Source organism: Vicia villosa, linkage group LG5 (genome assembly GCF_029867415.1).
Source record: "Vicia villosa cultivar HV-30 ecotype Madison, WI linkage group LG5, Vvil1.0, whole genome shotgun sequence".
Classification (NCBI taxonomy): Eukaryota; Viridiplantae; Streptophyta; class Magnoliopsida; order Fabales; family Fabaceae; genus Vicia; species Vicia villosa.
In genome coordinates this window covers 110329361-110340502 of record NC_081184.1, presented here as the reverse complement: position 1 = coordinate 110340502, position 11142 = coordinate 110329361, and positions in this window count along the sequence as shown.

Sequence of the window (11142 nt, the reverse complement as noted above, 5' to 3'; positions counted from 1 at the left end):
GCCAACTGACTTGGAAGAGTTGCAAAAATCCTGGGTTCAACTCAAAGAGGAAAGAGACACCTTCAAAGAACACTGTCAGGACTATGAGAGAAGGCTATTCGAGCTCACCAGACAGCTTCAAAAAGAACAAAGAATCAACGCATTCCTGGGGACAAAGAAAAAGCGCCCACGGGAGACCTGAAAGATCATTTATTTTATTTTCTGTCTTGTAAGCCCAAATGAGGCAAAGAAAAAAGAATAAATTGATTAACTAACGTTTGTTGCTTCTTTAACAAATCTAGACTCTATGATCCTTGAAAACATTGCACACATGCATTCACATGCATTCACATTGCATTTCATACATTGCATTTCATACATTGCATTCATATACATTGCATACACATTGCATACATGGCATCCAGTCATACACATTTCATAACAGGTTCTCATGACGGGTTTCTCATCTCTTCGCTGTTTATTTCAGTCAGAAGAGATGGAATCTGAGGCAAGCATCAAGAATCTCGAAGTACAGAATGCCCAAGTTCAAGTGGCAATTCTGGAACTGGCAAAGGGGCAACAAGAGCTGAAAGCCCTGATACTCAAGAAGAAGAAGAAGCCCAAAGAATCTGCAGGCTTGAGTTACCTGAGAAGGAAGATCAAGATCCCTGTCAAAAAGATCAAAAAGCCACCAATCCCTGAAATAGTCGGTGATGGTGAACAAGAAGATAATCAAAGCAACCAGGGTTCTGCTAAACCCTCTCTCTCTTCAAATGAAGAAGAAGATCATTTTGGAGACGAACAGGATGATAACAAATACCAACAGTTGGAGGATCGTATGAAAGCTATGGAAATACAAAAAATACCTGGCTTAGATTTCAATGATCTGGGACTCGTGTCGGATGTTGTCATCCCTCCAAAATTCAAAGTTCCAACCTTTGCAAAGTATGATGGAGTTTCTTGTCCAAAACTACATTTGAGATCTTATGTGAGGAAGACACAACCTCATACAACAGATAACAAATTGTGGATTCACTTTTTCCAAGAAAGTCTGTCAGGTACACAACTCGAATGGTACTACCAGCTAGAAAATACCAAGGTTCATACTTGGGAAGAATTAGCTGCTGCTTTTTACAAACAGTACCAATACAATGCTGATCTTACACCCACTCGTACTCAATTGCGAGGCATGTCTATGGGACCAAAAGAAAGTTTCAAAGAGTATGCACAAAAGTGGAGAGATATGGCTGGAAGGGTTCAACCACCCTTATCTGATCGCGAACTAGTCGACATGTTCATGGGCACTTTAACTGGCCCATTCTATAGCCATTTGCTGGGAAGTTCATCATCAGGTTTCACTGACCTAATACTGACCGGAGAACGTGTCGAAAGTGGCATTCGAAATGGAAAAATTCAAGTAGGATCCTCCTCTGGTACTACAAAAAGGCCCATCAGAAATGAGGTCAATACAGCGCAAATTCAGACAAGTCACAAAAGTGATCAGCATCAATCTGTAGGGGCAGTTATGATCTCCGCATCTGCACCTCAAAAAGATCAACAGCCAAAATATACGCATCGACCAGATGCACCAAGAAGAACTTTCACCAAAATCAACATGCCAATCTCTCAGGCATTGCAGCACTTGCTTAAAGCGGATCTGATCACATTAAGGGGTCCTCCGAAGAATGTCAATACTTCTTCTCTGAATTATCGCCCTGATGCAACATGTGCCTATCATTCAAACTGTCCAGGACATGACGCAGATCACTGCTGGGCCCTGAAAAATAAAATCCAAGACATGATAGATGCTGGAGAAATTGAGTTCGATCCTCCAGAAACTCCAAATGTCATCACAGCACCTATGCCAAAGCATGACAAAACTGTTAATGCTATCTGTGGACCGTCCTTTCGGGCCATACCCCTCCGTGGGTGGGATACGTGAACTGACTCTTTTTTGTCGATCGGACGCTTTCGCGTCACTTTTGAAAAAGTTTACAGAGTCGCCACCGACCTTTTATTTTATCCAATGAAGGAAAGGTTTATAAAAGAAACAGAAAAAAGACCTTTGAGAGATTCTGGGTAAGGGGGTAGGTTATACAAAGGGAAGGTGTTAGCACCCTTTGTATCCATGGTTATCCATGGGCTCTTTAGTTTGCTTAGCTCATTTAACTTACTTTTCAATTGCTTCAGAATGCTTTACCTGTGTTTTTGAAATACCTTTGCAAATAGAATTTGTAATGATCCTTGTGCGGATATATACAAATGCTTGTTTATCTTTCGAAAGATGTTTTGAAAAGAACGTTAATTTTCTAATGATCCGTGTTTGGATGTATACAAAATATTGTCTTTTGGAAAATTTGTTTTGAAAAACAACAGTGTATGAGAATTTTGTTTGTTTTGATTTTGAGCAAGCAAACTAGGAGGTCTACCCTGAGTTGTAAGGTCTTTATCCTTGTTCCCTTTAAAAATCTATCCTATCATCGGATATAAACAAAAGGTTCGATTTTGTACTCGAAACAGTAGAGATGTAACTTTGATTTTGAAAAGAGTGAAAAGGGATTACCCTAGGAGGTGCAAATGTGATTGTGATTGAATTCAGATATTTTATCTTTGGAGTTAGTGATCTAACGATTCAGTTTTATCTTTGACATACACGCAGTTTATAGGTGTGCTGGAAATTAAAATGCGGAAATGTAAAGTGCGGAAAGTAAATCTACGCTATTACATCGATTGTGCGGGAAATGTAAACTAGCCTATTTACATGAATTTGACATCCTATACATTTATCTAGGAATTTTAAATTGCAAGAAATAAAAGGCATATTTTTTGGATTTTTATGATTTATTTTAAATATAATTAATGCATGATTAATTAATTTTAAAATAAAGAAAAGATGAAAAAATGATCAAACTTAGAAAATAAGTTTAGAATATGTACAAAATGTTTGTTAATTGATTTTAGAACAAAACTAATTTTTTTGGAATTTTTGAAATTGTTTTTGGATTTTTTAAGTTAATTAAAACATAATTATATAAATAATTACACAAATAATTAAGACTTAATGATAAAATTATCCTAAATATGTACAAAATTAGTTTATGATATATAAACAATATTTAACACAAAGAACAATTTTTTTATGATTTTTTGACTAATTAAAATAATTAATAAGCAAATATATAAATACATACTAATTAATTATGAAAAATATTGAAATTTTGAAGAAAAATAAAATATTTTTATTTCAGAAAATAATATATTATTTTAGAAGTTTAAAATATTTTTTGGGGAATTTTTTGAATTTTTAAACTATTTTTAATTAATTTATCAAAGAAATTAAAATAAAATAGAAAATAAAAAAGGATACTTATTCAGTGTGGAAGTTGACTGAGGGAGCATGGTGTAGCTACGTGTGTGAGGCGTTGGATTGGAGATTGAATTGATCCAAGGGTTCAGATCTGAGGTCACATGAAGCACATGATTAAAGCAAGGCATGGGATTAGTGGGAGACCAAAGTCAGACTGGTCCCCACCCTCGCCTGCATGGACCAATGGAAACAGAGGAGAGAAGGTTGAAAAGTTGACTGACGAACCACGCTCGGACGCGTGGTCGTCTTCAACCTCCGTCCCATGCACTTTTTCAGACAGATAGCGGGGGTTTTTAACCCCCTCTATTTCACGATACAAAAACGTTATTTTCGGTAGCTTCCCAAACCTGCAAGAACACACGTTAGCAACATATGAAAACAACCCAGATCCACTAAACATGATGCCCTGAATCCAAATATGTCATTAGTTTCGTGGTTTGATGCTCATAGCTATAGGTTCGAAGATGTTAAAGTATGAACACTCATAAGCTTATGTTAATGGCATATGGCTATCCTCACGTGGGAGTTGGCATGTTAAGGCCCAGATCATTTGCATAGGACCTTATGAGCATGATAGGATGGTTGGTTAGCATTGAAATCAGTTGCATATACAAAAACGAAAATAAAATTCATATGTACATGAAGAGTATTATATGCTTTATACGACTCTCATGGGCCTGTGTTTAAAGTTCAATCTTACTCTATTATCTTTGAGAAGATGATTAGAATGCTTGGTTTGTATTAATATTGATTGGAAAATTGATTTTGAAAATTACAAAGTATGGAGATTTTTTGAGAATTTTGAGAGGTTTGTGGCTATTCTCTTGCTATCTCTTCGTGTGTCCCTTTTTTTTGCTGAAGTATGATGCTTCTTTTATAGCCCAAAGTTGCTTGGAACTCAAGCTAAGAAGCTTTGTTGTCTTTGTTGAAAGTTTGATTTTTAAAATATTAAAAATCTTTGAATTGTTGACCAAGCTTGACTCCATTCAATGCTCTTGTCTTGCTCTTCAATTCTTGCAGAAAAAATGAAGATTCCTTGAAGTGAGTCATACTTGGAGGCCAAGCAACCATTATCCATGCATTTTCCTTTTAATTTTAATCTTAAAGTAAGATAAAATTATGCAAAAAATGGCCAATAAAGATGTGGGCTTTGTCTTGGTCGTGGGAGGCCCATAGTAACATGGCAAAGATGTTTGGACCATAAAAACTTGGACTCATTTGGAAAAAAAACATTTTTGAGCAATGTTGATTTCATGCATTTTCCCAAAATTTAGCCAACTTCAACAAGGTGTAAATCCTTCAATTTTTGTCATATGAAGGAGATCTTGCACTTTTTGGAAACCTCAAAGAGTCCTCTAACCAATGTCTTTGGTCTCATATCAAAATGATTTTTGGTTCTCCTTGTGTGTCCATTTGAAAAAAGTGTCTTTTTGTTGACTTTGAAAATGACCTGTAATGTCTTTGGCCATATTTTTCAAATGGTGAATGCTATGACCATGGGATCAATTGCATTTGAAAGATAATTGAATTTCCTTCAAAATGAGCTTTGGTTGACATTTTTTGGATGAAGGATGAGAGAGTTATGATCAGTCAAAGTTGAGTTGACTTTTCAGGCAAAAACCCTAATTTTGAATCTTAGGGTTTTGTTGATTTTTGATCTTTCCTTGATGAATTGTGATCATCCAATGATCAAATGTTGAATCCTTTGACAAAATATGGACTTTGACAAAAAATTTCATTTTTGACTGTCAGTTGACTTTTTTGGTCAAACGGGTCGTCTGTTGACTGTTTGAGCTGCTGACGGTGCGTCTGAGTGAATTGAAGTTTGAAAATTTGTATGATGGTACTTTGAGATGTATGGATGTATATGAAATCCATTTGAGCTCTCAAAAACTTGTTGCTCCTGTAAAAACAAGAAAAACCCTGATTAGGGACTGTTTGTGTAGGAGACAGTTAAGCGTACCTGATTTTTGTGCAGTGTTGAGTCTCTGCTAATCATGTGATATTCAGAAGACTTCTTGAACAAAAATCTTGGAATTTTGAATTGTGAAAGATTGATTTGATTGATGGTACAAAACACTGAGAATTGTACTGCCAGCAGTTTGGCTGTCAATTGACTGTTCAGGTATTGAAACAGCAGTTAAAAGTGAAAAATTAACAGTCAAAGTTAATTTTCTCTTTTTTTGTTGTTTTTGTTTTTGTTTTTTTTGTTTTATGTGAAAAATGAAAGTTTATTTACTTGACTTGTTAAAAAAAAAAAACACAGACATAATAAATAACTAATATTTACTGTTACCAGTACAGTCTGAGTTTCTTGATTCTGCGCCTGCAAAAGATTTAACTCTGTACCAATTGTGTCAGTACTATTTATCTGTAAATAAATAAATAGCATGTGTGAAGTAATAAACAGTATTTGGCGTTTGCGTAAGAATAAATTCAACTGCAAGCCAAATTACTGTATAAGAAAAATTCTAAAAACTAAGTATTTCATATGTCAGGATATTTGTTGAAATAAAAATCCATGATTATATGAGACCCTTAATTTTCAGATTGGAGTTTTCTTGAAAAATATGTGGGCAAATTTTGGGGTATAACAGTTGCCCCTATTCAATCTTCTTAAACCTGAAGAGATTGTATGAAATCTGAAGGTAGAAGATGATTGAATATTTAGATGCCCTGAAAATTTGCACTTACCTTGATCAGAAGAGATGTTGGAAGCTGCATTTGAATGTTGTCTGCGAAATGTTGTTGGCAGATTGAAACATTACCTGAGATGGGCTTTTCAGATGCCATCTGGAAAATGTGTTGAGGGTTTGTTCATCAGAATGAATCCATTGATTATATCTTGATGAAGGACTTGAAAGTTGATCATTGTGGAACCGTCTGAGGTATCACTTTAGATCTGCAAGATTAGATCGTTCTGGAACCGTCAGAGGTATCGCCTTAGATCTGCAATGTTAGATCGTTCTGGAACCGTCGGAGGTATCGCCTTAGATCTGCAATGTTAGATCGTTCTGGAACCGTTTGAGGTATCGCCTTAGATCTGTAATGCTAGATCGTTCTGGAACCGTTTGAGGTATCGCCTTAGATCTGCAATGTTAGATCGTTCTGGAACCGTCTGAGGCATCGCTTTGGATCTGCAACGTTAGATCGTTCTGGAACCGTCTGAGGTATCGCTTTAGATCTGCAACGTTAGATCGTTTTGGAACCGTCTGAGGTATCGCTTTAGATCTGTGATGCTAGATCGTTTTGGAACCGTCTGAGGTATCGACTTTGATCTGTGATGCTTGTTTTTGAGTTGGTAAGTAATCAGATTGAATCTTCGGCTTGATTATATCTGAGAGAACCGTTCATGGAATTCAGGTGAACACGGCATGTGATTGAGAACATCTTTGTTGAAGATATCTGCCTACCTGAAAAATCAAGTTAGTGATATGCAATGTTTATGATGCATGTAAATGTGAGATATTCCCGGAAAAATATGCATGTTATGCTGTGTATGAATATGCGCATGATGCATGATGTATGATGTATGATGTATGAATGTATGAATGTATGAATGTATGAATGTATGAATGTATGAATGTGAATGTGAATGTGAATGTGAATGTGAATGTGATGCGTGTCAAGCTTCTAGTTGGAAAAATAAATTCCCACTAGTCAGCTGGACTGTGATCGTTGATGATCTTTTGTCTTGCTTGAGTACCCTCGTCTGGGGAAATTATTTGAGAACCCGGGTATCCCGTTGGAGGATCTTTGACTACTGCTTGGGGAACCAAAGGTAACTGGAAGTTCTGATGCCCTTTCAAATGGGAATGAGGAAGATGCATAATCCTCCGATGCACTATCTGACCAAGTCCGGGCGCGGGGATCACACCTTCTGAAGATAGTAATCTGGAACAATCCTGCTGGGGAATAAGACTTCTTTTGAAGAGCAAATCTTTTTGAGGAATTTGCTGAGAAATGCGTTTCTCTTGGTAATTTTCTTCTGATGGGATAATGTCCAGATGATCGGGACATTTCCTGAATGCTATTCCTGTTTTTCCTGGTAAACATCAATCATATTCAAATGCATATGCTCATTCAAAATTATCATTGGGATGCTTACGTATTTAAACAGAAGAAATGAAAATAGTGATTTTTGAAAGAGCTGCATTGAAAAGAGCCATGATAGGCGGGTTAGCACAGGGAGACAACAATCCTAGAAGTAGGAAACTGTCAGAAAGTTTTGAAAAATATTTATGAAAAGAAATAGCTATGTGAGAACGATCCAGTCAAGTTTCAATTCTGCTATTGCCAATCTGTCTTCGAGCATCTCATCCCTCACTTGTTGGAAGAAAGTGATTGGACTGATCGGTGTCTTTGAGGTGTTGAACCTTGTCGGTGAGTAGGCAGCTGAGCGGGACATAGTTGTATGCTTTATTCCCTAATTTTTTCCTAGGCTGCCCTTTCAGGTTTTCAGCCTACCGGGATTGTATTTGTTTTGTCTCTAATTTTTGCCTGGATCGCCCTTTCGGGTTTTCAATCCACCGAGACGCTCATTTTTGCCTAAGTTGCCCTTTCAGGTTTTCAACTTAGCGAGCTGTATTTTTTTTTAAGCAAAGTACTTTTTGACTATGTCCGCATTCACAGGGTGTGGGAAATCCTCGCCATCCATGGTGGTAAGCAACATGGCACCGCCGGAGAATATTTTCTTGATTATGAATGGTCCCTCGTAGGTGGGGGTCCATTTGCCTCTGGGATCACCTTGTGGTAAGATGATGCGTTTGATAACCAAGCCACCAGTTTGGTATGCTTGACTTTTGACTTTCTTGTTGAATGCTTTGATCATGCGCTTTTGGTATAGCTGGCCATGACAGATAGCTGCAAGTCTTTTCTCATCGATCAAGTGTATTTGGTCGAATCGAGTTTGAATCCAATAGTCTTCGTCTAGATCGGCTTCTTTCATGATCCTTAAGGAAGGAATCTGGATTTCGATTGGGAGAACTGCTTCCATACCGTAGACTAACGAGAATGGAGTTGCCCCTGTTGAAGTACGCGCAGATGTGCGATAACCATGAAGAGCAAAAGGTAACATCTCATGCCAGTCTTTGTAGGTTACTGTCATCTTTTGTATGATTTTCTTGATGTTTTTGTTGGCGGCTTCGACAGCGCCGTTCATCTTTGGTCGATATGGAGAAGAATTATGATGTTTGATCTGGAACTGCGTGCAGAGTTCAGTAATCATTTTGTTGTTTAGATTCGTGCCATTGTCAGTGATGATCCTTTCGGGGATGCCGTACCGACAAATGAGATTGTGCTTGATAAACCTGGCTACCACATTCTTGGTGACAGAAGCATATGAAGCTGCCTCTACCCACTTTGTGAAGTAGTCAATAGCGACCAGGATAAAGCGATGTCCGTTGGAAGCAGTAGGTTTGATTTCTCCAATCATATCAATACCCCACATTGCGAAAGGCCAAGGAGCCGTCAGAACGTTTAATGGAACTGGAGGTACATGCACTTTGTCGGCATATATCTGGCATTTGTGACAAGTTTTGGAATGATGATGGCAATCTGTCTCCATGGTAGACCAGTAGTAACCTGCTCTCAAGATCTTTTTAGCCATTGTATGTCCGTTGGAATGAGTACCGAAGGTACCATTGTGTATGTCTTCCATGATTTGTTCTGCTTCCTTCTTGTTTACGCAACGAAGTAAAGTCGAGTCATGGTTGCGCTTGTACAAAGTTCCATTGCTTAGGAAGAATTTGGAGGCAAATCTCCTTAGAAACTTTCTGTCGTTAATAGATGCCCCTTCAGGGTACTCCTGGGTTTCGAGATACCTTTGTATTTCATGGAACCATGATTTGTCTTCCATTTGTTTGGTATCGATCTCATTGCAATAGGCTGGTTCGTCTTGCCTGTAAATGGTGATCATAGGAGCTTCGTCGTCCCAATTGACTTTGAACATGGATGACATGGTAGCTAAGGCATCAGCTAGTTGATTTTCTTCGCGTGGGATGTGTTCGAAAGTGATCTCCTCGAAGTAAGGAATCAAACTCAACACATGTTCTTTGTATGGAATTAGATTTGGGTGCTTTGTGTCCCATTCCCCTTTGACTTGGTAGATTACCAAGGCCGAGTCTCCGTAGACTTCAAGGAATTTGATTTTTAGATCAATTGCAGCTTTGAGACCCAGAATGCATGCTTCGTATTCGGCTATATTGTTGGTGCAATTGAAACACAATCTGGCGGTGAAGGGTGTATGACCTCCTGTGGGGGAAATGATCACAGCTCCGATGCCATTGCCGAGCGCATTAGAAGCTCCGTCAAAAACCATAGTCCATCGGGATCCTGGTTGTTTGTAGTCATTGACTAGCATAATGTCTTCGTCTGGGAAGTCAAAGTTCAATGCCTGATAATCATCTACTGCTTGATGAGCTAAATGATCGGCTACCACACTTCCTTTGATTGCTTTTTGCGAAGTGTATTGAATGTCATATTCTGTTAGGATCATTTGCCATCTTGCAATCCTTCCAGAGAGAGCAGGTTTTTCGAACACGTATTTGATTGGATCCATCTTGGAGATCAGGAAAGTGGTGTGATTTAGCATATACTGTCTTAGTCGGCGAGCCGCCCATGCTAAGGCACAGCAAGTTTTTTCGAGTAGTGAGTATCTTGTTTCACAATCGGTAAACTTTTTGCTAAGATAGTAGATTGCGTGCTCCTTTCGACCGGAATCGTCATGTTGTCCGAGTACACACCCCATTGAATCTTCTAACACAGTTAGGTACATTATCAGAGGTCTGCCTTCCACAGGAGGTAACAAGATTGGCGGTTTTTGAAGGTATTCTTTGATTTTATCAAAGGCTAACTGGCATTTGTCATTCCATCTTTCCACTTGATCTTTCTTCAGTAATTTGAAGATTGGCACACAAGTAGGAGTCATATGGGCAATGAATCTGGCTATGTAGTTTAGACGTCCCAAGAATCCTCTGACTTGTTTCTCGGTACGGGGTATAGGCATTTCTTGAATGGCTTTGACCTTGGCAGGATCAACCTCAATACCTTTACTGCTGACGATGAAACCTAAGAGTTTACCGGATCTTACTCCAAAGGTACACTTGTTCGGGTTCAGTCGCAATCTGTATTTCTTGAGTCTGTCAAACAGCTTGTGTAAATGACTCAAATGTTCTTCTTCGGTGTTGGATTTTGCGATCATGTCATCGACATACACCTCTATTTCCTGATGAATCATATCATGAAATAGTGTTACCATTGCTCGTTGGTAGGTAGCTCCAGCATTTTTTAGACCAAAGGGCATTACTTTGTAACAAAAGGTTCCCCAGGGAGTTGTGAAGGTTGTTTTTTCCATGTCTTCGGGTGCCATCTTGATTTGATTGTAACCCTGAGAATCCGTCCATAAAGGAGAATACCTTGCATTGTGCGGTATTGTCAACTAGTACATCGATGTGCGGTAAAGGGAAATCATCTTTAGGGCTTGCCCGGTTCAGATCTCTGTAGTCTACACACATTCTGACTTTCCCGTCCTTTTTAGGTACAGGCACGATGTTAGCTATCCAAGGAGGATAACTTACAACTTTTAGGAATCCGGCATTGAATTGTTTTTCAACCTCGTCTTTGATCTTTTTTGACATATCAGGCTTACTCCTTCGCAGTCTCTGTTTGACCGGAGTGCTTCCTTCTTTGATTGGCAGGCGATGAACTACAATGTCCGTGTCAAGGCCAGGCATATCTTGATAAGACCAGGCGAATATCTCGGCGTAGTCTTGCAACAATTGAATCAGTCTTTGCTT